Source organism: Xyrauchen texanus, chromosome 45 (genome assembly GCF_025860055.1).
Source record: "Xyrauchen texanus isolate HMW12.3.18 chromosome 45, RBS_HiC_50CHRs, whole genome shotgun sequence".
In the NCBI taxonomy this organism is placed as follows: Eukaryota; Metazoa; Chordata; class Actinopteri; order Cypriniformes; family Catostomidae; genus Xyrauchen; species Xyrauchen texanus.
This window is the reverse complement of record NC_068320.1, coordinates 3087600-3115132: the sequence shown is the minus strand read 5'-3', so window position 1 is coordinate 3115132 and position 27533 is coordinate 3087600. Positions and strand designations below refer to the sequence as shown.

Below are 27533 nucleotides of genomic sequence, written 5' to 3'. Positions count from 1 at the left end.
TCTCATGCTTACAGTAACAAAGTTCAGTTCCGTTTGCTTACGTGCGCCAAGCACATTATTTACATAACTAATATTACCAACAAAATAAAAATGAACGTACATATAATACATCTATATAAAATATTTAGATACTACAATATAATGCATTGTTAAATTAAATATAATACAATTATGAATAAAAATAATAAAATGAAATGGTGACAAACTAAAAACATTCTGTGGAGCGGAAGGGGGCGGGGCCGGGCTGGAACGTCGCACACCCGGTCCTCAATCGGCCTGATGGGGTGCGCGAGGGATAAAGGCGGCCGGTGACGACGGGCCGAGAGATAGAATTACGGGCATGTCCGTCATGTGTGTGTGTTTTGGTTTAAGTTTTCATAAAATTATTATTTAAATTGACAAGCCGGTTCTCGTCTCCTCCTTGCCCATCTTAACCCCCTTACATTGGTGCCGAAACTCAGGAGGGAGGAGGGATGCCCGTCGTGGAGGGGTCGAGGGAAGACCGCCATCCATGAGGGGAGGAGGGAAGCAACTCCCCGACCGCCTGGAGCGGTAGAGCCGCTGCCAGGGGAGGAGGAGTGTCCCCACGTGCCACCAGAAAAGCGGAGGAGGTTTGACTCTGGTTCGCCCGGAGAGGAGCGGCTGTCGTCCGCCGGAGAGTGTGGAGGAGTGTTCGAGGACCACGCGATGGTACATCAGAGAACCGGTGAGTGAGTTTTTCTCCCTCTCCTCTCTCTCTTTCGCACCGTGTTGGCCTTTACCCTCACCTATTTTGTTTTTTTTTGTTGTTGTTTTCCCCTCCTGTCTTTCTTACTTAAAGCACACCCCTCCCAGGGAAATGGGGGGGGGTAGGTCATGCCGGTGGCACCCCGGCCTGAGGTAACACTGGGAGGAGTGTGGAGCGGAGGGGCGGGGCCAGGCTGGAACGTTGCACGCCCGGTCCCCAATCGGCCTGATGGGGCGCGCGAGGGATAAAGGCGGCGGGAGAGAGACAGTGAATTAGGCATGACCGTCGTGTGTGTGTTTATGTTTGTGTGTTTTGGTTTAAGTTTTCATTAAATGATTATTAATTTTGACAAGCCGGTTCTCGCCTCCTCCTTGCCCATCTTAACCCCCTTACACTTTCACTTTAAGTTTAATTACACCAATGAGTTATCAGTTTAACTTCAGTTTGACATTAAGCCTCATTCTTTAGGACAATCGTTTACAGTAGAGAATAGTTTGCATAAGCCTACTTGTTTTTAAGGCCTAGGGTAAAGAGTTAACTGCAATATTTTGTGTTTATTTAATTATTAAAGAAACTATGAGAAGGCCCATTTTTAATAGCAATAACCAGGCAACAACTATGGTTTTACCAACAAGGAAACTCATTTAACAGTGTCATTGAGCAGAAAGCTTACATTTAACCAGAGTTGCTAAATAAATGAAAATTGGAGCAGATGTTAAAATCCTGATTGGAGCATCCCAAGTTGACTGGGTTTCAAAAACTAATGATTATGATTAGTGGGATCCACTAATCCTATCACAAAAATGGACAAAACCAGGTACAGTGGATATAAAAAAAAAAAAAAAGTCTACACACCCCTGTTAAAATGCCAGGTTTTTGTGATGTAAAAGAACGAGACAAAGATAAATCATGTCAGAAATGTTTTCCACTTTTAATGTGACCTATAATGTGAACAATTCAATTGAAAAACAAACTGAAATCTTTGTGGGGGGAAAATAAAAATGTAAAACCTTACAATAACCTGGTTGCATAAGTGTGCACACCCTCTTATAACTGGGAATGTGGCTGTGTTCAGAATTAACCAATCATATTCAAACTCACTTTAAATGATGACAGGTGTGTAATGACTTCTATTTAACATGACTCTGATTAATTAGGATTTTCCTGACATTTTCTTAGTTGCATCTCAGAGCAAAAGCCATGGTCCGCAGAGAGCTTCCAAAGCATCAGAGGGATCTCATTGTTGAAAGATATCAGTCAGGAGAAGGGTACAAAAGAACTTCTGAAGAATTAGATATACCATGGAACACAATGAAGACAGTCTTCATCAAGTGGAGAAAATATGGCACAACAGAGACATTACCAAGAACTGGACGTCCCTCCAAAATTTATGAAAAGATGAGAAGAAAACTGGTCAGGGAGGCTTCCAAGAGGCCTACAGCAACATTAAAGGAACTGCAGGAATTTCTGGAAAGTACTGGCTGTGTGCTACAGGTGACAACAATCTCCTGTATTCTTCATATGAATGGGCTATGGGGTAGGGTGGCAAGATGGAAGCCTTTTCTTACAAAGAAAAACATCCAAGCCCGGCTGAAGTTTGCAAAAACAAACGTCAAGTCTCCCAAAAGCACGTGAGAAAATGTGTTATGGTCTGATGAAACCAAGGTTGAACTTTTTGGCCATAATTCCAAAAGGTATGGTTTGGTGCAAAAACAACACTGCACATCACCCAAAGAACACCATACCCACTGTGAATCATGGTGGTGGCAGCATCATGCTTTGGGGCAGTTTTTCTTCAGCTGGAACTGGGGCCTTAGTCAGGGTGGAGGGAATTATGAACTGTTCCAAATACCAGGCAATTATGGCACAAAACCTTCAGACGTCCATTAGAAAGCTGAAGATGAAGAGGAAGTTCACCTTTCAGCATGACAACGACCCAAAAAGACAGAGTGCTGTAATAAAATCAAAAGGTGCTGCAACAAAGTATTAGTTTAAGGGTGTGCACACTTATGCAACCAGGTTATTGTGAGTTTTTTTTTATTTTTCTCCCTCAAAGATTTCAGTTTGTTTTTCAATTGAATTGATCACGTTATAGGTCACATTAAAGGTAGAAAAAGTTCTGACATTATTTATCTTGGTCTCAATCTTTTACATCACCAGAACCTGGCATTTTAACAGGGGTGTGTAGACTTTTTATATCCAATGTACATGGATGGGTAAAATTTGAGTATGAAAAATGAATATGAGAGATTTATAAATTCCAGTAGCCTTTTGGCAGTTGAACATGTGAAAAACCATATATTTTTTCATAATCACAGTTTAAATCGCAATTGCGATATTTTTAAAAATACTTTTTCAAAATAATGGCAATATGACTTTGTGCAAATAGTGCAGCCCTCATTTTTATATCTGTTATTGTATGTAGTTCAAATTTAGCAGTAAAGTATTAATCAATTCGCAAATATGATGAATGGCTAGCAGAGGAGGAGTACACTTTGGCTGCTGCATTGTGTCTCATTGTCCCAAAGCCTATTTATTAACATAGGATCTTATAATGTAGTCTGTTACAATAAGAACAAAAGAGGACATAAATCAAAATAGAATGCATAATATTTTGTCATCATGTGAAGTCTCACTGGTCAATTCAATGAAATAATGATCAGAATGTGCGTCTTCGTTCTTCCTTCAGGTTAATGCAATAAGCCTAGTAAATGCGCAGCACTGTTTCTAAACTGTGTATCTGCAAACTGTGGTTTACGCAACACCATAATCATCGCTATTTAAAATGCAGTGTTAAGTTGAAATAGTTTTGAAGACCCTGCATTCTGTTACATTCAGCTGTGCTCCCTCTAGATGTTTGAAAGATTTCACTTTGTGAGTGTATGTGCACGCTTCTTTAGAGTGTAGAGCGCCGTCTCTATGGCAGAAATGACAATAAAACCTGTTTAGCAAACGTGTGCAGAGAAAGATTTTTTACTTTCTTAAACGTTCTTTTGATTAACGTAAACCTGTAGAACAAACGTTAGCATTGAAACATCATTTATCATATTGGTTGCTATGAGACGTCTCTGTTGACAATCAAGGTACTGCTGAAAATGGCAATGTAATCAATCTCAGAATTAAAAATAAGGCCCCTCTTTGATACGTAGTCTAGTTGTCAGGTAGTTTCGAGTTCAGTGAAAAGTCACGTCAAGCATTTTCATTATTGTTTCACTGCTTTCACTTCAGAGTACTCGGGTACTCATGCCCATCCCTAATCCGTACCATCTACATTTCCATTTACCATTATAAATCTCCATTCATTATTTTTATGGGTCGCTGTAGATGTAAAATTCACATTTCTATGAACTTGGACACAGACTCCTCTACTACTTGATGAGCAGTGAACCTTGTCTGCCTATGACTTTAAAGGTGCATCAAATAACTGAGTGCACCTTTCATTTCTCATTTTCTGCATCTGACAGGTGTTTCCTAGAGAAATGCTATCAGACACTGGGATTGTTTTAATTGATTTAAGATATTTCTTTTGATGGGGCTTTGGAGAATTTTTACATTGTGGCTTATTATCAAGTATGAGGTGCTGAAAATAATTCTGGGCACATGAAGTAACAGAGGCAGCAGTGTGTACCTTCTTACGTATGAGTGTGTACGCTGGTGTGTGTAAATACGGGGATCCTCAGGCCAAGTATCCCTTGGTGGGTAGACAGACAGAGCCGGGACCTGTTACATATTGGATACAATTAAGTGTTGCATTTTATGCCAATAAAAATGTGTATGGTAGGCTACCATATTATTGTATTGTACAGTTGAAGACAGAAGTTTACATACACCTTAGCCAAATACATTTAAACTCAGTTTTTCACAATTCCTGACATTTAATCGTAGAAACCATTCCCTGTCTTAGGTCAGTTAGGATCACTATATTTTAAGAATGTGAAATGTCAGAATAATAGTAGAGAGAAGGATTTATTTCAGCTTTTATTTCTTTCATCACATTCCCAGCACTAGAAGTTTACATATACTTTGTTAGTATTTGGTAGCATTGCCTTTAAATTGCTAGAATTTTGAAATTCATAATTTCTTTTAATTAAATATTACCTTATCATTTTCAAATATCAGAGACCTCAGTTATTGAACTAATTTAACTAGTTTTAATAATTTTAATTACATGTTTTCAATGTTTATTTTGCACACCTCCTGCTTTTTACGTGATAAACTTGTAAATTCGCCCCTCTGTGATGCTTTCTGCAACTCTTGTCATGTGGAGGGCGATGCGGCGCTTGACACAGGGTTCAGCCTCCAGAACCAAATTAAAACTGCCACAAGAACTCGTCTGTCCGAGACAAAGACGCAAAATCTAATGACAATTGCCTCGGCATCAGTCTCCCGTTATGCGTTTGATTACGCACAGGCGAGGTGAGCACCCAGTTTAAGTCAATGCGGACCAGGAGGAAGATTTCAGTTGTCGATTGAGTCATTTTTTGTGTGTTTTGTTCATATTTTAATCGTATTTTTTTTTTAGTATTATTGCGTTGTTCATATTTTAGTGGCCTCCGCTGTCACTGCGGGGAAAAACATTAATCTGCTTCATGTGGTGTCTCTGTTGTTCGTCTGTTATCTTCATAAATAAATAAATGTATAATCTGCTATATGATCGTCCTGTAAATTCATGATTAAAATTGAAAATGTGAATGAAAATAAAAGCTATTAAATATCTTATCTTTAAAATAAGAAAATTTAAATGATGGGTAATAACAGATTATGACAGAATTTTTACGACCCTGTCAGTCAATATGACGAACAATAAGAAAGTCTAATGCATTTTTTTTTTTTGCATAGCCAAATTTCAAACATTACAAGTAAACGGCACTATGACAGACAGAAAACATGGAAAAATGAAAGGAAAAATACTGATGATGGTTAGCCTATGTGGGATAGTGGTGTACCGTAGAATTTTTTAGTTGTATAAAGTGTGCCATGGCAGAAAAAAGTTGGGAAACACTGAAGTAGATGACCTAAATGACTTGCCAAAACTATAGTTTGCTAATATGAAATCTATGGAGTGGTTAAAAAATTAGCTTAAATGACTTCAACCTGTACATACAGTGTATGTAATCTTCTGACTTCAACTGTACCGTAATTTCCGGACTATTGAATTTTAAAAAAAATATTATTTTGAACATAAATAAGCCGCACCTGTCTATAAGCCGCAGGTGCCTACCGGTACATTGAAACAAATGAACTTTACACAGGCTTTAACGAAACACGGCTTGTAACAAAAATAAATAAGCTTTAACGAAACACGGCGTAGCAGCGGGGGCGTGGTCAAGCGCCCGTCCGGGAGAGAAAAGCGGTAAGGGCGCTTACATTAAGTGTAGAAAACTACTGGTGCCAGTGTGACAGTTTTCCCAAGAAGGACACGTGGAGCAGGGCACTTGATGTTCCAGGTAAATCTTTTAATGGCCACAGCAATGTTTACAATCAATTTTATAGTTTCTCAATTCTTGATCTTCTATGCGCCAACACTAGACTGACGTGTGTCTGTCACTCACTCTCTCACACTCTCTCTGCTGCCTTTTTATGCCACTCTCCCCACGCTTACTGAAATTAGACACAGGTGTTAGACATTAGCTCAGGTGTTAGCGCCCTTACCGCTTTTCTCTCCCGGACGGGCGCTTGACCACGCCCCCGCTGCCACACACAGCTTGTAACAAAAAATAAAAAATTAGCAGTAAACAGTAGCCTAGCAAGAAAGTCATTGGTCACTATCATCTTCCTCCTCTTGTGCACATGAAACCACTGAAGTCATCTCCTTCTGTGTCGGAGTTGAATAGCCTCAGCTTTAGTTGTCTTTTTGCACTGAGTCAATTCCTCACGCTGCTGTTTCCAACGTCTCCCGTGCAGCAGCTCTATTTCCTTTTCCAACAGCCAAATCAATCGCCTTCAACTTGAAAGCTGCATCATATGCTTTTCTCCGTGTCTTGAGGGTGATAAAATGACTACCGTAATCAGAATGATGGGAAGTTTGAGCGCGCTCGATTTAATCTAACAGTAAACAAATAAGTTGTTTGAACTTAACCCGTTCGGCAATTTCATTGGTCTAATGAAAGCTTCATGCCGCCAAAAAACTGAGCACGTCACAGAATGTTTTTTTTTTTTTTTTAAATAAAATTTGAAAGCGGGAAAAATCCATATATTAGCCGCGTCGTTGTTTAAGCCGCGAGGTTCAAAGCGTGGGAAAAAAGTTGCGGCTTATAGTCCGGAAATTACGGTACATACTTTATGATGTTTATATTGCAAAGCTATTGAAATAATCATTAAATAATCATTAAATAATGTACAGGATGGGTCTGCAACATTTTTTGACAGTGACATTTAAAATTTGTAACGAGGCGGTTTACTCGTGGAACATGCACATCTAAAGATCTCACACTTTGTTTCTGCCTCCCGATTTGTATTTTTTATGAGTGCTGCAAATGACCTCAGACATTTCAGTTCACTTTATTTCCACAGAACAGTTTATTGTGAACGCAACTCTGTCTATCAAATAATACAAAAACACTTTCACCTCGAACCATGATTTATATTTCAGTGATTATTATTATCATCATTATAATTAATTATAAAGTTTTTAGGTCTTCATTTGTGCAAGTAATTTTCCGCCTGCATGTTGAGACGGATTCTTGCTGACGGTAAATGGAAAGGTGGTTACGTGTTATATATATATATATATATAATTTTATCACTTTATTATTTATTTGCTTTTTCATTTCATTTGGAGTGCAATTTGAATTTAGAAATGTAATTGATTTAAGTTTTTTAAATAAATTATTTAAATTTTCAATGCAAAATCAATAAAGCAAGAATATTCACTGATCCCTCAGCCCCGAGGTTTCCGATGTAATTGGATATATATATTGTGAAGAAGGGAACAAAACAAATGTATTCACACACATGATATATTTTCCTGGATAATGAAATACCCGAAGGGTAGAGAACGCACGGATGAAACTTCTTTGCCAGAGGGATGTTGACAACTGTTATAAAACCATCTTTCAAAAAGTTGAACAACACATTTTAAATGCACTTATTTTTTTTCCGGTTTCATTTGAACTTTGTTTAAATAAATAAAAAATAAAGTTCAAAGTTTGAAATCAAGATGTCTTGCTTTATTGTGCAAGCTTAACCCTAACCATGTTTACTTAAAACTATCTCATAGTACCACCTAGCGTCCAACCAGCGCTAATACCATTGTTCGTCATTTTCCTGCAGAGCTTTTTTTTTTTTTTTTTTGACCGAAGTATCGAAAATCGTTTAGGAACCGTATCTAAGTCAAGATACCGGTATTGATATCCAAAAAAAATTTACGATACCCAGCTCTAATCATAACCATGATTTCTGCTAAGACAACGATGGTGACAGCAGTCATTGTTATTACAGTCATGGTTACTAAAATATAACCATGGTTCATTTTCATTAGGGTCCTTAGCTAAAAAAGGGAAGGGATGTTGAGAAGCAGCTCGAGTGTCATAAACTGTGTGCTTTTGTTATCGTTTCATATTTGTCAGAATCAGTACTCTGCTTGATTAAAAACAGAAGATTAACAGAAGCTTGATTAAAAAAAAAAGTGTTTGTGCAGTTTCAGCTCACCTCTGTGCGTGCCTTGTGCCATCTTTCCCTAGGTGATGTTGGTGTAATTTATTAATTATATTGATATTTTACCAGTATAAAACACTCGCGTCGAGAGATGTCTGCAAACAGTGCCCGTTTTGAAAAAGTTTTTTTGACCATCGCTGTTGTAATTCACAGCAAAAAGAAAATGTTCCCAGAAAGGAGATGCAGGGGCTTCTCTATCAGAGGCTCATTTTATCTGGTCGCCATTTTAAACTACACACAACATGTGCAGAACTGTGATGTCATCAAGTTGACCCACGTGAAAAACATGTGAAGCGTATCCATTTTCCAGATCCATTCAGGGGTATTAGGGGAGGTTGGAACTATACTTGGCTTTTTGACACTTTGTTTTCTTCGCCAAACCACGTGCATCAGATGAGTCATTAAACTTGAGGTGAACCGCGGTGCCAATGCTTACCGAACCGTGGGTGGTGAACCGTACAGTTTGGTTTTTTATCAAGAATCGTTACATCCCTACATTGCTGTTTATTATGTACTATTAAGTTAAAGTTTTTATCATGATCCATTGCGTTCAAAGGCAAGAAAGTGTTCTTGTGCTGGTTATTTGCAGTTGGAAATCCAGCTTATGGTGCATTACCGCCACCTACAGAGCGTCACAAGAAAGTCTTTAAGTGGAGTCAAACATCAGATGAAGAAACTTTTTATCAAAAAGGTAACACACCTTACGTAGGATTAAATCCTAAATGAGTATACTTTAAAGGTAACGTACCCTCTGAAGTATACCTGTAAACAAACAAGTTATGTTTAATTCATTCTTAAGGTCCAACAAACATTTAAAATGCAGTTTTGCCCCATAATGGTATGAAACGCATATCGTGCTAAATATCGATATCAAACATATGAAAACATATGTATTTTGTCTTTTCCTTGCCCAGACACATTGGGGAGAATTTTAAGAATCCTGTAAATGCATTTTTTTAAAATGCTAAATCGAAATGTTAATCGAATATCATTGTAAATCGAATCATTCTGAATTTTCAAAAAATAGAAAAATGTAATCTCTTCTCTTAACTAACAAGAAGGTTTAAGCCATACAGTAATGCTTTGAAGCCTTTACCTCAAATGTAGACTTGATGGGCAGTTCTTGAATTCCTATTACAAATGTCACTTGCATAGTCTAATGATAGAGTTAGATTTAAGTACCTTTAAACTCTGGTAGAAACATGTTTTATGCAAGTAAAACTAAACAAAAATGTCTGTTATAAAATAAACCACAAACATGTAATGCTATGATCCATGTAAACTAGGCTGATATATGATTCAGTAATTCCCTCACTTTCAAGTCTCTATGTCCTTGTTATGATGGTGTTTGTTACAAAGTCCATGGCTTTGTCCGGGTCAAGGAACTCTCTTCACCATTAAATGTGAGCCGGAGTTTGGCAGGGTAGGCCATACCAGACATCTGGGCTGTTGTGGATCCAATTTTTCACCTCTTGAACACTGCTCTGGCCTTTGCTGCACTTGCCATGAAATCGTGGTTAATGGCTATCGACTGATCTTTTACCGCGCCAGTTATCGTGCTTTCTTCAGAATCTCCTCAAGGTCTTGGTAATGAGCAAGGGAAATGATGGCTCGTGGGTTCCCTACTGGTCATTTGGGTGCAAGACTGCAATGAGACCGATCTATTTTTGTATCTCCCTTTCAGTTGCAGCATTTCTTGAAGTAGCTTAGATTAGGGGTGGGCGATATCTCGATATTTAAAATATATCGAGATATTTTTTAAACACGATATGAATTTTGACATATCGTATATATCGATATATTGTTTATATTCAATTCTGATTTCGCCACTTTGCTCGCTTGCTTTCTCTGTGCTGTGCTCGCTCCCGCCTCCTTGCTTTTGCTCCCCCTCCCTTCGCGTGTTGTCTCATTCAACATGGCGTCGCCCGCAACCAGCCCGGAGGCAGAACTCGTCTAAAGAAAAAGGACAACTGGCTCCATTATATGGAGATACTTCAGTTTTAAGGCGTCGGATGAACAGCAGACAGATGTCTACTGCCGTGAATGCCGAAAGTTGGTGCCAACCAAAGCTTATAGCAAACTTGTTTTTTGGCTATTTGTTGATGGCTACAACAGAGTTAATGCAAAGATGAGCTTGAGTTGTTTTATTTTTGAATGAAAAGGCAATATATATTATTTGTTTTAATTTACAGTTAAATTACTATTATTTATGTAATCAGGGATTTTTTTTTTCTTAAATGTCGCAGAAGCACTTTGTTCTTATATATGCACTGCCTACCTTGAGTTGAGTTGTTTAATTTTTGAATGAAAAGGCTATATGTATTTCTTCCTTTATTTTACAGTTAAATAATAAGAAGCACTTTGTTCTTACGTGAACTGCCTACCTCTTTGCACTTTAATAAAAAAGGACTGTGGTATTTGGCATATTTGTTTTTGCAGTAGTTTTTTGGGGGGGTTATTTTTCCTGTAAAGATATCGAGATATATATCGTATATCGAGATATAGCAAAATATATCGAGATATATTTTTTGCTCCATATCGCCCAGCCCTAGCTTAGATACTGCAGTAGTGCTGCTCGAGCCCAGTGTTTCGGCTACCTCACGATCCACACATTATTTCTACTCAATTCTTCTTTTCCATGTACTTTAACTGGCTTTCAAGCATTATAATTTCATCTGACCATGTTGACAGCCCTCCCATGTCCATGATATTGCCATACACACGGTCAGGTTTGGTGCATATTGCAGATGTATATTATTCAACCTAAGTGTATTTAAACATATTATATTTCAGTAACACACTTTTGAGCTGATCGAAATCCTCAGCCCGCACCACCCTCTTTTTTGATCATATAATTGAGCCGATCTCGGTCAAAGAAAGGATTTAGGATTTTAGCATCTCCATTTCAATAACCCTGAGTCCGCCTTTGGGGGAGGGGGAGGTTTGTCTTGAGCTGTCGCTAAGCTGCAGAGCAGTCATACTTGAATTTTCTACATTTCGCTGCCATAGCTGATTACTTGAGTGTCACTGTCAAAACGTTAGCAGTAACATGACTTTTTTTGGCTTATTGAATATACTGTATCCGCAAATTGAATCTGAAATCATTGCACTTCTACCAGAGCTCTAGAAAAAGCAACTTACTCCATGCTCTGCTCAAAATGTAAATGGCTATGAGAACAGCACATGCTTGCATTGGATAAGGCGGTAAACTGCTAAAGTTTACATGCAAAGTGAAACTGGGGGAAGAGAGCATAGAAATGTATTGTGTCGATCGGTTTGGCTCAAACCGCTAAACATTATAATATGTACATATAATGCCAAGTCAGAGGTCAGGTTCCTCACATTTTTTTTTTTCTCCAACTATTGAAATATTTTTTTTTCCTTTGGCACGCCACCTTTAACTTGCTAACTGGGGGCTTTACAACTTTAAGGCATGATTTTCTATAAAGCTGCTTTAAAACGATGTGCATTATGAAAAGTGCTATTCAAATTAAAATGACTTTAATACAAACACATTTTTCTCAGGAAAAACTTGAAATTTGTGAGTTTTTCCTAATAACAGTCTGCTGATAAATGCAGTGTTGTTGAGCATCTCATTGTGAGGGTGTTTGAGACGTTTTACTCTAGGGCTGCTACAACTAATTGATAAAATCTATAATGGAAATTGTCGACAACTAATTTCATTTACAGTAAGCAAAGAGAAGCCCTGTCATTGATGTCTCTTTACAGCCCAGTGAAAACGTGTTGCATGGTGGAACTCATTTGAAAGACAACAGAGACAAGTTGAAGCAGAACAAACAGGACCCAAGTTGTCCAGTGCAAGAGAGCACTTTACAAACACTAAGATTTGAATAAGCATAGAGTTTATTGAGGACCAGTTGCTGCATCACGTAGCCTACGTTGACATAGGGCTGGGCGATAAAACGATATCGATATTTACTGCGTGTCGCTAAAACACAAGCAGTTCGGCTTTCTCAGGCTGCGTTTCCACTGGGGCAGACGAAATCCGCTCAAAGGCGCTAGGAGAGAGCTTGCTCCGCATTGCTGCCAATCCTACGATCCACCTTGCGAGCATGACGCTCGGCTTTCATAGGAATGAATTGAAAACGCTCTCAGCTTCTCTCACAACGCGCCAGTGGTAACGTAGGGTCAGACCAGATGAACTTGCTAATGCTAGCTGCCTTGCTAACAATTAGATTACATCAGACACCGGATTGATTCCATCCGCACCCCAAGACTTCATGACAACGGTTGTGTCCTCACATCATCTCTAGTGAAGAGCGCGACAGAACAACAGTGATATGGACAACAGCTCTGATCTTTCTGTGCTGTAATCTTGAATATTGTTCTCTGGCACCAAACATGCATCATTTCTGCCCTGTCCCTCACGCGTTGCCTCTTTTCCCTGCATGCGTGTAGACATGAAGCGCCGCATGAGTTAACGTGGTTTCACCCTTTAGACCATAACGTTTTTCCCTTCTAAATGTATCTTTATTAATCAGCATGTTACAAGCCTTTAATAATAAACAAATCAAATAAACAAATCGATTTCTGTTCTAATTTTGTGAAAATTAATTATATGTCTGGAATGAATAAGGAAAGACTAAAATTACTAGTTGGTAGACCAGTCTCTCACTTTAATGAAAATATACAAATGTTTTTTACATTTTTAAAAAAACATTTTCTACATTTTCTCTCGGGACACCCCTGAACCCACATTCAGCATCATTCCACAGTCACAAGGGCTTCTATGGCCCATACTTGGGTATCTGAATCTAAAGAAATATAAAAAATATTTCATTTGAATGTAAAAATATTCCAACAAATACTGGACTGCTGTCATGATGCTTCAGAACAAACAGATGATCTTTTAACATTAATTTTCAATTGATAAACAGTAAAAGACGGTAAAATTGGTAAAAGATCCCGCAGACCCAACTGCTTTGGCCGCCTCTGGACCCCCTGTGAAGTTTTGTAAAGACTATTTTGACGGTTTAGAATTAATTTTCTCTTCTTTTCTTCCGTCAACTTTGAAAAAAAAAAAATGAAAAAAAAAAAGTGCAATGTGTAAATATATATCGTGATAAATATCAATATCGAACAATATGAATAAGATTATCGTAATAACAATTGGCCATATTGCCCAGCCCTACTCTGACAGAGAGCATATGCTGATTGATGCACGAGAGTTGTTTCTCTCAGCGCATCACTTATATTTTACTGATAAGATATGTTTTATAATGTATACATGTTATTAATTTAAAATTAAGCTCCTATTTCTGCGTATTTCGTAAATGTTAAACTTTGATGAGTGAGTGAGCGCATGCACCAAAGTCAATCAAACCGATCGCAATGGAGAAAGTGAGCACAATCATTTGGATTAGAGCCCGACCGATATGGGATTTTTGAGACCAATACCGATTTTAGATGGGGAAAATTCACAGATTGCCGATATGGTGACCAATATAGTTCATTTTTGAGCTGTAATGAAAACAGAACTTTTCTATGTGGATTGTTCACTGATATGACTATGCAAAGGTACTCAGAAGGCTGCTTTCTTAAATATTTGAATCAAAGTATATTTCACATTATTATTATTATACATGGTCAACAAATTCAAGAAAATAACACTGAGAAAATAAAGAATAAAAATACAATAAATAGCTTAATAAACATCAGTACTGTATGTTTAGTATTAGTCAAAGGCTGACCATTAAAATAAAGAATAAATTCAAATGAAATAAATGGCTAAATAAACATCAGTACTGTTTAGTATTAATCAAATGCTGACCAATTAAATAAAGAGCTAAATAAACATCAGTTGTACTGTTTAGTAATAATCAAATGCTGACTATTTTAATACTGCCAGTCAATTAGGGGCAGGTTGTAAAACAAGAAGCATTTACATCTGCAGAGCCAAGAGATAAACAGCGTCGTTACACCATATTCTGCTATATACAATTCAGGGGAAACTTTTAACGGTGGAAAATCACTCTTAAAAACTACATTTTGTAAATGCAATGACTGGAATTATTCGGTTGAACGGTGTACCAAACTGCGAATCCTGAACAAAACAGATTGGTGAATACATGTTTACATAACAACATAGCGTGAAATCAACATTCAACAGACACAATCCACCACCTAAATGTTGTCTGCTGATCTGCAAATATATACTCTGATGCTTGCCTTTCAATCTGCTAGGTTACTGACAAACTATAGCTGGCTAACAGCAAACCGAGGCGATAAACATGCGTGACATGATTGGGTCATTCTTTATTAACTTTCCAATATGTATTTCACAAACTAGTTAGCAACTAACCGTGAAGACACCACTTAACTCTGCACTGTCTTCAGAACCACCGTCAGCTCAGCTCTGTAAACAATGGCGTCAAAGTATGCTCTGCTGGACAAACTACATTATAACACTAATTCAAGCGTTGTTTTCTGGATTATATGTTCTGAAAAAAGTTTACATCTGCGCATATCGGTAAACATATATACCAATGCGATATATTGCTGAAAGGCTAATATCGGCTGATAAACCAGGTCGGGCACTACTTTGGATTAAAGTGTGCAACATCATATCACGATTTTAGTTTCAATGTAATCCATTGTGCAGCTCATGTAATACAGTTAGCACCGGGATAAGATTTTTTAGCGTGAGAGTAAATCTCCACAGAGTTTAGATGATTGTACTATAGTAAACTCTAAATAATGCTGAATATAATGTATAATAATGCTAACGGTCCTGATATTTTGAACCAGCTCGTCTTTGTTCAATTATGCAATATATTATTTTATATTTACTGCTAATCATTACTATTATATACATATACGCATGTATATAATAGTAATGATTAGCAGTAAAATGATTAGTTCAATTAAAAAAAAATAATATATGATGGAAGCTCTTTACACCAATCTCTTTATGCATGTAAATTTTACGTCTTATGTAATAAATGCTGTCATCACATAATTTAGCTACATTCAGCAAAGCCTTTGGCGACTTCCCATGAGAAATAGTTGGCAACACTGCTTAAGATGACGATTGGCCAATTAAGATCAGTGGCCAATTGATCTGTGCTCCCCTACATGGCAGCATCCATTTTCCTTTCAATCCTTGGCCAACTGCCCCACTGAATAGAATCACAACATAATGTTGCCACCACCATGCTTCCCAGTAGGTAATGATATTTTCTGGGTGGTGTGCTGTGTTTGATTCAGTCCAAAAAGTCTCATCTGACCATGGAGGTTTCTAAAGCCATGTGGCAAAGTTTTATTGTCAGATGAGACAACATTTGAATTTTTGGACTGAACTCTAAGCACTTTATATGGAGAAAACAACACACAGCACACCATCCAGAACATACCACAGCATGGTGGTGGCAAAATTATTTTGTGGGGGTGTTTCTCTTCAGTGGGGACTGCACAAACGGTCAGGATTGAAAAGAAAATGGGTGCTGCAATATACACCTAAATTCTTGAGGAAAATCTGTGGCCCTCTGCTCGACAACTAAAGATGGGCAGGCGGTTTACCTTTTAGCATGCCAATGACCCTAAAACAAGCCAAAAACAAACTTATAAAATTGCCGTGGCTTAAGGATAGGATGGTCAATGTCCTTGAGAGGACGAGTCAGAGCCCTGACCAAAATCCAGTCCATAGCTGCTCACCACACAATTTGACTGAACTCGAATACTGCAAGGAAGAATGGGCAAATATTTCCCAATCTAGGTGCGCAAAGTTAGTAGAGACACATCCAAACTGACTGACAGCTATAATTAAAGCAAAGGGTAGCTCTAAAAGGTATTAAATCAAGGGGTATAATCACTTTTCAAAACTTGTTATTAGTTTTTCATCTTTTATATATTTTTGGAACGGCCTTTGTTATTGTATGGCAACATTTATCATTTAAGTTGGAAAAAAATTTAAATTATTCTGTTTTGATTTCAGGCTGTAGGACAAAATGTTACCATTTCAAATAAGATTGTCTATAGATGCTGTATGACAGCTGCAAATATGTACAGTAAGCGATCCCATGATAGTCATACAAAAACTAGAAACGTAAATTTTTATATTCTGCCAGTTGTCAAACTCGTGAAATTCACACTGAAAAATCTATCATTACTTTAATAAAACGAACAGAGAAAAACTCCGGTCAAGCAAAACTTAAGGCCAAAACATACTTCACGCATGTATGCAAATGCAGAAGTGAGCGCTTGTCCAACGCGTTGTCCCATTGTACATACATTATGTGAGCTCTTGCGTTGCAAGAGCTCGCATAAGTTGGCAGTTAAAAACCTCAGACCACAAGAGGGCAATAGATTTTTAGGCGTGACCACGAAACCGGTGCTGGGCCAAAACCAGGACATTGCTACCTTCGGAGGCTGTACACAGAGGCAGGATGAAAATAAGGTGCTTTTCAAGCTGTTCGGAGACCAGTTTCCTTAATAGTTCCATTCATTCAAAACAGCTGTCAGTTAAGCCATTAACTGATTAGAAAGCAAGTCAGCTGCCTACGTTTTCGGTGGTAGATAAGTAGATAGTTGATGACTGAGGAGAGATACGGAGAAAAAAAAAACAAGTTTGTTTGAATGGACTGCGGACAAAAATTCGTATATACGAAAAATCAGATAACGTTCAAATGTATCAGTCAGTTGTTAAATTCAAGAAAACCACAGGAACATTACACTGGGGTAACAATACTTTCTGGACTGTTTTGTATTAGTTATCTTTCATACGTACACATTTTAGAGAAAGCAATCGGATTAATAAAGTTAAAATTTTCGGTCAGCTCTCTACTTTACCAAATACACACAATGACTATTTTTTTACAGCAGACATACAATGAATAAACAAAAATATACACTGGACAAGAAAAACTAACCCCAAATAGTTCAAAGTGTACTTATAAGTATATTTAGATAAAAATATCAAATAAATAACGTAAAATTGGTCCGAGGTGTTTCTAGTTATTAAATTGTGCTGCTGCACGACCTCCTCATCAACACACGACCTCACGAGACTACACAGGCGCTAGCTCGCGCGACACATGCTAGTGCATTAGCTTGCAGACAAAAACAACCGGAAAACACTTTACGCTACCCATCTGCCATATGGATATAGGTGACTCGTTTAACTTCTTAGTAATTCTCGTGATTTAATTTTAAATACTTTTTTCTTAAGACTTTAAATGTCTGGAGTAATTTACGATCTTAAAATTAAGACATTGGGCTTGGTGACAACTCAATGGTGTGGTTACGTTAGGCCACACGGGACATAAACCGATGAGGCAGAACCGGATCCTGGTAGCACAAAACAGATAAGCTCGTAGAACCAGCCGGGTCACTAGATCTAAACTTAAATCCTGCATGTGTTTGTCTGAGACAGTGTAAATTAAGAGATAGCATTACTTACCTTTGTGTCATGAGGTTGAATTAAGTGAGTTTCGGTTGCGAAATAGTTAAATAAAGCGTATGGTTTATCCAGTGGGGTAATTGAGTTGGTTGCTTTGTCTCCTGTGCAGTAAATAGTGCGCTGTAGTAGCGCCACACGGCGTCAAACGGAAGCAATGGTCTCTATGACGTCATAGGGCTTTCGGGACGGTTGGCGGAATTAATAAACTAAACGGTTAAAAGACCACCGGATGTTGTGGTATTCCGAATAAATGCAAGGTTTTGATCGTGTCAATGAAGACACGAAGTATTTTGAATTTGGATGCGCATTCGTCCAACCACAAACAAAGAAAACTACAAAACAACAATGCAGTATGGACTCACTTCCGCATTGTGTCTCAGTTACATGCGGTGCAGCCAGCGCCGGAAGCCATATGAAGATGGCGCAGAAGAGGATGACGTTGTACACTCAATGTTTACAAGAACTCCCCGGACTACTGTTAACGATGTTAATAGCATTGTGAGGCAGTCAGCTGTCACACCTAACAGTAAGAAGGAGAAGGGATTTAAATTATATGTTTCGAGTTACATCGACAACCTTTAGGGTGAGTATTCTCATGCAAACTCAGTTTCTGACTGTTCATACCTATGTTTTAATTTTTTTTTATTTATCTATCTAGTTATAATTTTTAGGTATACTGTTTTTCTGTAAGGATCAAGGTGACAGGAGAGATGAGCGTGAGGGCGACAGGAATTTAGAGAAGCCACATGGAGAGTTGGAGGACACTCAAAAAGAGAAAAAAAATGCATTTGAGCTTAAGTCTGAATTACACGCTCATTACATACAGAAGTTACTGAAAGGGAGCAGAGCTGGCACAAACCCAGAACAATGGTAAGTTGATGTGAATTATCAAATGCTTTTAAGAATGATATTAATACATTTTATTTTTTATTTAACTTTATTAAGGGATTATCTAATATATCAATAAATCCATGGACATGATCTGAGTTTAAATTATTGTATTCGCTAACTTGAGAAGAGCATTAATGTGAGACAGAACACAAGCACCACTCTAGGATACATAGATTTTCTAGAATCTAGATGATCGGTCAGTTATACAGCATTTCTATGGAAAACAGTAATTATTCAGAAATATTTGACCTACTAGAATCAAGTATTCCAGATTATATCCTGTAATAATGAATTTAACATGGCCCCTTTGTATTCCTAGGGCTTCAAGCCAAGTCCTGTCAGTGAAATGGTGGTCCTGTCTGCAAGACCCAAAGAGTGGAAACTTGTTGAGGGGTTAAGGCAAATCTCTCCTTTTCTGCCTCCCTCACAAATCCCTTCATAAGATTCAACTGGTCCAGAATTCAGCTGCCCGCATCATAACTCGAACCCCCTCTATTCACCACATCACTCCAGTTCTTCAACAGCTTCACTGGCTCCCGGTCCAGTTCCGTATTCAAATCCTTCTGTTAACATTCAAGGCCATCCACAAACTTGCCCCCCCATATCTGTCTGATCTTCTCCATGGTCCAACATCCACCCGCTCCCTTAGATCCTCTTCCTTCATACACCTGTCTGTCCCCCCCGCCCGTCTCACCACTATGGGGAGCAGAGCATTTAGCCGCTCTGCTCCCCATCTCTGGAACTCATTACCACCCCAACTTAGAAACATCGATTCATTTTTCCTCTTCAAATCGCAACTCAAAACACATCTGTTCAAAAATGCCTATCTCACATGATATCAATTGCTCTACCTCTTTTTTTTGTTTTTTTAATGTTGTTGTTTATTTAATTTTGTTGCTTTTAAATGTCTTATGTATCCCTGTACGGTGTCCTTGAGTGCCGAGAAAGGCGCCTTTAAATAAAATGTATTATTATTATTATTTATTATTATTAAGGAGCAACACCAATTCATCAATGCAGTACTTTACATAAACTCCACCTTTTTTACAATACTCATAATTTACAAAGACTTACTGGATGAGATCAGTCCTAGAGAAAAAAAATTGACTTTCCCAATACCAGTGTCAAAAATGTATGTTTTTATTAGCTGTGGCGTAGTGGGCTAAAGCAGTAAACTGTTAAGCAGAAGGTTCGATCCCCACAGCCACCACCATTGTGTCCTTGAGCAAGGCACTTATCTCCAGGTTGCTCCATGTAATAAGTGCACTGTAAGTCGCTTTGGATAAAAGTGTCTGCCAAATGCATAAATGTAAATGTAGGAGCAATATTTGCCTGGAATTGATTTTCTGGGGTATTTGAGAGCAATATGAGGGCATGTTTTTTCTAACCTTATAAAAACACAGCATGACATCTATTTATGTAAAATACTTCAAACCCATACTATACCATACCCATACTAAGAAATGGAAATAAACTGTAATGAAAAATATCAAAGGTCAGACAACAAATTAAAACTAAGGAATTTTTCTGCATTACTGCAGTGCACTGTATCAAAGTTATTTATATTTACATGTTTACATTATTAACATTTGTAAAAATTAAAACAAATTTATCCATCCCCAACAACAAGTGTCTAGGTTTACGTTAATCCTTAACCCATGATTTAACTAGGGGGCCAAGTAACTGCATAGCTGGTTGATGCTGCCAGTGATGGAGAGAGGGATGACAATGTATGTCAAACAGCTTGTGTTGTTTCACCCTGCGTATGACATCGGATCTCAGCAATGTTCGACCAAACTACTGTTTTCCTGACATCGATATTTAAACTATCTGGAACTAAGGAATTGACTTTGCTCAGTTTCTGACCCTGCCCAATACTTTTTCATCTCTTGAATACCTTTTACAGAGTTGTTATCAGCAAGCTGCCTGACTGCTCAGTCCTCCAAGTGACCAGCGCTGCAGCCCCTTTAGTCACCACAATTGAGATGTCCAATGAGGATTCATTGGTGGATTCTGCCTTTGGTAAATTTCAGGCTGGGAGTGTACTATCATACCAACAGTCAGTAGCAACAACCCACAACATAACTCCCCATCAAGATGCCACACCTTGTCGGTTACAGCTTTAACCAATCTGTCTGCTTGTTTGTCCAAAGCCATTATGGACTACTAAACATGAGGTCACTGGCTGTAACTTTGGAAACTGCTCACAAGATTCAGCATGCCACAAGAGACCAGAGTGCATCGCTGGATTGGCAACATTTGGACTGGCAAACATTTTTGGAAATGTTTCTGATTAACAGTTTTTATTGATTCAGATACATGAAACAGAAAAGCAAACATATATACAGCAAATCAACATTTAACCCGCATTATTACCTTTTGCCCTCCCAATCCCCAACCCCACCCTGACCCTCAACAAATATCTCTGTGGTCCAACTTGAGAATACGCACAAAAAAAAATAAAAAAATGTATATATATACAAAATGTATAAAAATCACACACATTTAAAACTACACATCCCTCTCCAATTCCCCTCCCCGAGAGCCTTCCAAAAATACCAAATAGCTGCCCCATTTTTTATTAAATAACTTGTGAGTTTCCCTGCCTTCTATATGCCATTTCTTTGAATGCCGCCACCCTGCCCGTCTCTATGGATCACTCTTGAAATGAGGGTGCTCCAGCCGACTTCCATCCCCTAAGGATGACCTGCCATGTTTACATTACTGCATTGCAGGTAACACTGTATCAAATGAATTAATATTTACATGTTTACATTACTGCACTGCAGGTAACGCTGTATCAAAATTATTTATATTTGCATGTTTACATTACTGCAGTGCAGGTAATTATCAAAGTTATTAATATTTACATGTTTACATTACTGCAGTGCAGGTAACTCTGTATCAAAGTTATTTATGTTTACATGTTTACATTACTGCAGTGCAGGTAACACTGTATCAAAGTTATTTATGTTTACATTACTGCAGTGCAGGTAACACTGTATCAAAGTTATTTATGTTTACATTACTGCATTGCAGGTAACGCTGTATCAAAGTTATTTATGTTTACATGTTTACATTATTAACATTTGTACAAATAAAAGCAAATTTATCCATCCCCAACAATAAGTGTTTTTTCTAGGTTTACTTTAATCCTTAGCCCATGCTTTTACTAGGGGCCATTTTGATAGTTGACAAGGAGGCAAGTAACTGCATAGCTGGTTGATGCTGCCAGTGATGGAGAGAGAGAGATGACAATGTATGTCAAATAGCTTGTGTTGTTTCACCCTGCGTATGACATCGGAACACGGCAATGCTCGTCCGATATTTAAACTCTTGAAATCATTACTATAATGACATAATGTGTGTTTATTTTTCTAACAATACTGAACTATATAATACTTTATTAATGAATCATTGTTTGCGATGCAGTTTGTCCACTAGTACACTTTGCTATAGGCAAGCGCTATACTGGAAGTAATACTGAGATTTTAGTTAGATTTTAGAGTCCATTGCTCATCCACTAAAGTAAACATACTGGGGTTCCCTCTCGAGAGGTCTCTCCTATTGCGTAAGTAGCTTACGCTATGGGAAAACTCAGTTTCTCGAGAAATATTGAAGTCTTTATGTAAAACGCATTGCAGCTGCACAGCATACAGCAATGAGCGAGGCAGCTCGGTCATTGGCTGTGCTGCGGCAACTTGCTCGAACCAATGAAGGGGCGACTCTGAACGCGCGACCAATGGGCGCGCGCTCCGAGCCCGCCAAGATGGCCGTGGCTAGGGCTATATATTAGGCGCCCCGTCATGAGAGTTCTTTAGATTTAATCTCCTTCAGCGAAGACCTTCTCTTCGCTGGATCCTCCGGATTGTTGGAGTCTTTTCGCCCGCCGTTGACAAGCCTACAGCAGGACTGCTAAGAGGACGCCGACGCCTTCAGCCGCCTTCGAAGCCTTCTGCTACGCCATCTGGCGCGCATCACTGATATCCTTTTTTACTTACAAGTGTTCACCTCTGCGATGCTTTTGATTTAAGTAAAAGAGCAATTTTCGAGGCATTGTTCCAAATGCCTTTAACCTGCGCCTCGTGCAGAGGCCCTCTTCCTGACGGGGACCGTCACGTTATCTGCACTCGCTGCCTGGGACCTGACCACGCAGAAGCTGCTCTCATTCAGGGCGGATGCCCCGAATGTGACTCCCTGGGCCTCGCCGAGCTACGCACTCGCTTTGCCGCCTTCGCCGCAAACGAGCCTGCTTCCACCGTGCTGCCGTCTCCTCCGTTCGAGCCGCGCAAGAAAAAGCGCCGCTCACAGAGGCTGCCAGAGCACGCGGAATTCAGTGACGTCACGCCGGGCCAGTCCCCGCGTGCTTCACCACTACCCAAGATCTCCCCGCCGCCAGTCCATTTCACGCAGGCGGACCAGCACCCCCCAACAGAGCGGTGGGTCTTGTCTCGTTCGGCGCGTCAGGGGACGACAGTGAAAAGGATGACAGCCTTTCTATTGACACTGCATCCGATGACTGGCCGTCGACATTAGCGGACACGAGCAAGGGCACCAGCATGGACTCTGAGATCGTCCGCATCCTGTCCAAAGCCGTAGAAGACCTCGGGCTCGACTGGTCTTCTCCGGAAGAACCCGCCCGCAGCCGGCTGGACGAGTGGTTCCTGCAGGGGCGCCGGCAGGCCCCTCAACAGAGACCCTCCCCTTTATTCCCCGAAGTTCACGACGAACTCACAAAGTCGTGGAAAGCCCCGCACTCTGCTCGCCTGAAGCCTTCTTTTTCTTCCTCGCTCTCCTCGGTGGACGGCGCGAGAGAAAGAGGCTATGAGGGAACCCCGCCCCTCGAGGAGGCTGTGGCCAACCATCTGTGCCCACCCTCCACCGCTAGATGGAAAGCCAAAGCTTCTCATCCCTCGAAGCCCTGCCGATCTACCTCAGCTCTCGCCGGCCACGCATACGCCGCCGCCGGCCAAGCTGCGTCAGCGCTTCATTCCATGGCTGTTCTACAAGTTTATCAGGCCAAACTTCTCCGCCCCATCCTAGATCTCAGACATCTGAACAAAGCTTTAATGATTCGTTCGTTCAGAATGTTAACGACCAAACATATCCTCGCGCAAGTTCGCCCCGGGGATTGGTTTCTATCAGTGGATTTGAAAGACGCTTACTTTCACATTCCGATAGCGCCTCATCACAGGCCTTTTCGGGAGATTCGCTTTTTCGAGGGACAGTCATACCAGTACACAGTACAACCATTCGGCCTATCATTGGCCCCCCGTACATTCACGAAATGTATGGACGCAGCACTTTCCCCCCTGAGACAGCGGGGAGTGCGAATACTGAATTACCTCGACGATTGGCTAATCATAGCACAATCAGAGAGTCAGTTAACGACGCACAGATCTTGGATTATCAGCCATCTAGAATGCCTGGGTCTGAGAATCAATTTTGCAAAGAGCGTGCTATCCCCCAGCCAGAATATCTCCTTTCTGGGAATAGTGCTAGACTCAGTGCAGATGACGGCGTGCCTCTCATCAGAGCGCGCACTCTCTATTCGATGCCTTGCAACATCATTCAGACCAGGCGCGTGCGCCCCCGTCAAACGATTTCAAAGGATGCTCGGTCTCATGGCCTTGGCATCAGCTGTATTCCAGCTAGGATTGTTGCACATGCGTCCTCTCCAACGCTGGCTCAAGAGCCGTGTCCCCACTCACACATGGCGCTCGGGCCACTTTTTAATCAGAGCAAATCACGGCTGTATAAAAGCCCTGACGCCCTGGAAAGCCGTCGACAGGTATCGAACCGGCGTGAGTCTGGGCGTGAACACACGGAGAAAAATGATCACGACAGATGCCTCCAAAATATGATGGGGGGCCCTTTACGAGGGCAGGCCTGTCTCCGGCTTTTGGTCAAACCCGGAAAAGCGCCTACATATAAACTGTCTGGAAATGAAAGCGGTCGCCTTGGCTCTCAGAGCCCTGCTTCCGTACCTGAAAAACGAACACGTCCTGGTCCGAACGGACAACATGACGGTAGTATCGTATATAAATCGCCAGAGTGGACTCAGGTCGAGCTCCCTGCACTCTATGGCCAGGGAGCTCATCTCATGGTCACAGCACCACTTGCGCTCGCTGAGAGCAGCGCATGTGCCAGGCGTCCTGAACCAGGGAGTGGACATGCTGTCCAGAGACAAGGTTCTCCCAGGAGAATGGTCTCTCCACCCCCTGACGGTTCAGTGGTTATGGCAAACCTTTGGCAAGGCGGAGGTCGACCTCTTCGCCTCCAGGGAAAATGCGCACTGCCCCCTTTTCTTCTCAAAGAGCACGGACACGCTCGCCCAAGTCTGGCCGAGCCGCCCCTTGTATGCTTTTCCCCCGATCGCGATGCTACCTCAGGTCATCAGTCGGATCAGGGAAGTGAAATGTGCAGTGCTCCTGGGTAGCCCCTCTCTGGAAAAACCAGACGTGGTTTCCAGAACTGATGCAGATGATGCAATCTGCCCCATGGCCGATTCCGCTGAGGCTAGACCTCCTCAGGCAGGCCAACGGGATGATTCTTCATTCCCGCCCCGATCTGTGGGCCCTCCATGCATGGCCCCTGAACGGGTTCCCGAGAACCTCCCCAGTGGAGTTTTGAGAACCATCACGGAGGCACGAGTGCCCAAAAGTGGAAAGTGTTCAGAGACTGGTGTGATACCAAGAGCTTGAACCCCAAATCGTGCGAGATACCAAGTGTACTCGCCTTTTTGCAAGAGCTGCTGGAGGCGGGCCGCACACCCTCCACGCTCAAAGTCTATGTGGCTGCCATAGCGGCGTCACACAATCCTGATAAAGGACGTTCATTAGGGAAAAACGAACTAATCATGCGTTTCCAATGAGGCGCTAGGAGGATGAACCCCCCTCGCCCCCCCTCGGTGCCGATCTGGGACCTGGCCACGGTCCTGAACGCACTCAAGAGTGCCCCGTTCGAACCTATCCGAACCGTGCACCTTAAACAGCTCTCGCTCAAAACTGCGCTCTTGCTGGCGCTCGCCTCAGTCAAGAGAGTGGGCGACCTGCACGCGCTGTCATCAAGCGCTGCTTGCCTGGAATTTGGACCTAACGACTGCAGAGTTGTCCTTAGGCCAAAGCACGGGTATATTCCTAAAGTGCTCTCCACACCCTTCAGAGTACAGGTGATATCTCTGGCAGCGCTATCGTCCCCAGCGGACGAAAGCGACGCTAATTTACTCTGCCCGGTCAGGGCGCTCAGAGTATATTTGGAACGTTCTGCCCCGTTCAGACAGACGGAACAATTATTTGTATGCTTTGGCGGCCGCACTAAAGGTCTCGCAGTTTCAAAGCAAAGAATATCGCGCTGGATAGTGGATGCTATAGCGCTGGCTTATGAAGCCAAGGGCCTTCAATGCCCCTTAGGCGTCAGAGCTCACTCTACGAGGAGCATGGCCTCCTTGTGGGCGTGGTCGAGTGGGATACCCATTGAAGATATTTGTGCGGCGGCAGGCTGGGCCTCGCCTTCGACATTTATCAGGTTTTATAACCTACAGGTCCCCTCATTGCATTCCAACATTCTATCAGCCTGACTGTAGAATGGACTGGAGTATGTATATGCTGAGCATTATCTCCTCCCTTATAGGTCCGTCTCTGACTGACTTAGAGGATTTTTATGCATATCAATACATAGAAAAATCAGTACATAAGTTATGTGCTTGTGTTTTTACAATGAGCGCCCCACCATGGACCTCCTTGGGGCAAAGGCGCTCTGTATTTTCCCATTATATAGCTCGCCGTTGGCCGGCTTGTTGGATAATCACTTTGCTTTAAGGCTCAGGCATCCGCCTCTTGCTTTATAGAGCGAAGTCAGCACGCACGGCATTTTGCATGGTGTTCCCATAGCGTAAGCTACTTACGCAATAAGAGAGACCTCTCGAGAGGGAACGACCCGGTTACTAACGTAACCTCGGTTCCCTGAGAGGAGGGAACGAGTATTGCGTAAGCTGCCGTGCTTGTGCTTGGTCAGTTCGCTTCAGTCGATTGAACCTAAAGAACTCTCATGACGGGGCGCCTAATATATAGCCCTAGCCACGGCCATCTTGGCGGGCTCTGAGCGCTGGCGCAGCGCGCCCATTGGTCGCTGCGTTCAGAGTCGCCCCGTCATTGGTTCGAGCAAGTTGCCACAGCACAGCCAATGACCGAGCTGCCTCGCTCATTGCTGTATGCTGTGCAGCTGCAATGCGTTTTACATAAAGACTTCAATATTTCTCGAGAAACGGAGTTTTCCCATAGCGTAAGCTACTTACGCAATACTCGTTCCCTCCTCTCAGGGAACCGAGGTTACGTTAGTAACCGAGTTGTTTCTTGACCCGAGGGTCTCTCCCAGGGGCAACCAGGCGCCAGCAGGGGTGCGGCAAAATATAAAAGCCCTTTTGGTATTTAAATGTATGTTTAGGTCAGTTGAAAAGGTTAGGTATTTTTGTGTATTTGCTATTAAAGCTTTTTAATTATTGCATATTTTCAGTTTGTTGATTTGAAAATACGAATTAATTAATAATCTTACAACAAGAAATGTGTATGATATTGTGTTGGGATTTTGAACGCTTTGTCTTTCCTTTTTTTATTATTATGCTTAAAATCATTACATTACTGTAAAATATTTTAATTTTTTTATTTAAATATGTAACATTACAATCAATAGTAATGTCAATAAAAAGTATACAATACATCAATAATATAAATAGGCCTATAAATAAGTATAAAATATATAAAAAAATTGAATAAAAATAAATAAGTAAATGGAAATGCAAAAATGATGTTGAATTCATAAGGCAAAGATAACATCTGTCTG

The 27533-nt window shown here is 40.7% G+C and overlaps 1 protein-coding gene and 1 long non-coding RNA gene across 4 annotated transcripts in view; one reads left to right on the top strand and one right to left on the bottom strand.

Annotated features, from left to right (window-relative positions):
- Positions 1-17914, bottom strand: part of zbed4 (zinc finger, BED-type containing 4) — a 35586-nt gene extending 17672 nt beyond the window's left edge. The window contains exons 1-2 of one of the 3 annotated variants that reach the window (XM_052119052.1): positions 17802-17897; positions 4356-4447 (exon numbers count right to left, since the gene is read on the bottom strand). The gene's annotated coding sequence lies outside the window, so the exon portion shown is untranslated. Of the gene's footprint in view, positions 1-4355; positions 4448-9479; positions 9568-17801 lie in introns of those variants that run through there. The other 2 variants (XM_052119051.1, XM_052119053.1) reach the window with 2 other exon arrangements.
- Positions 17915-18241: 327 nt separating this feature from the next.
- On the top strand, positions 18242-21806 carry LOC127637791 (uncharacterized). Its single transcript, XR_007969776.1, has 3 exons — positions 18242-18384; positions 18493-18671; positions 19012-21806. It is a non-coding gene; the product is annotated as an uncharacterized LOC127637791 (long non-coding RNA).
- Positions 21807-27533: the final 5727 nt, after the last annotated feature.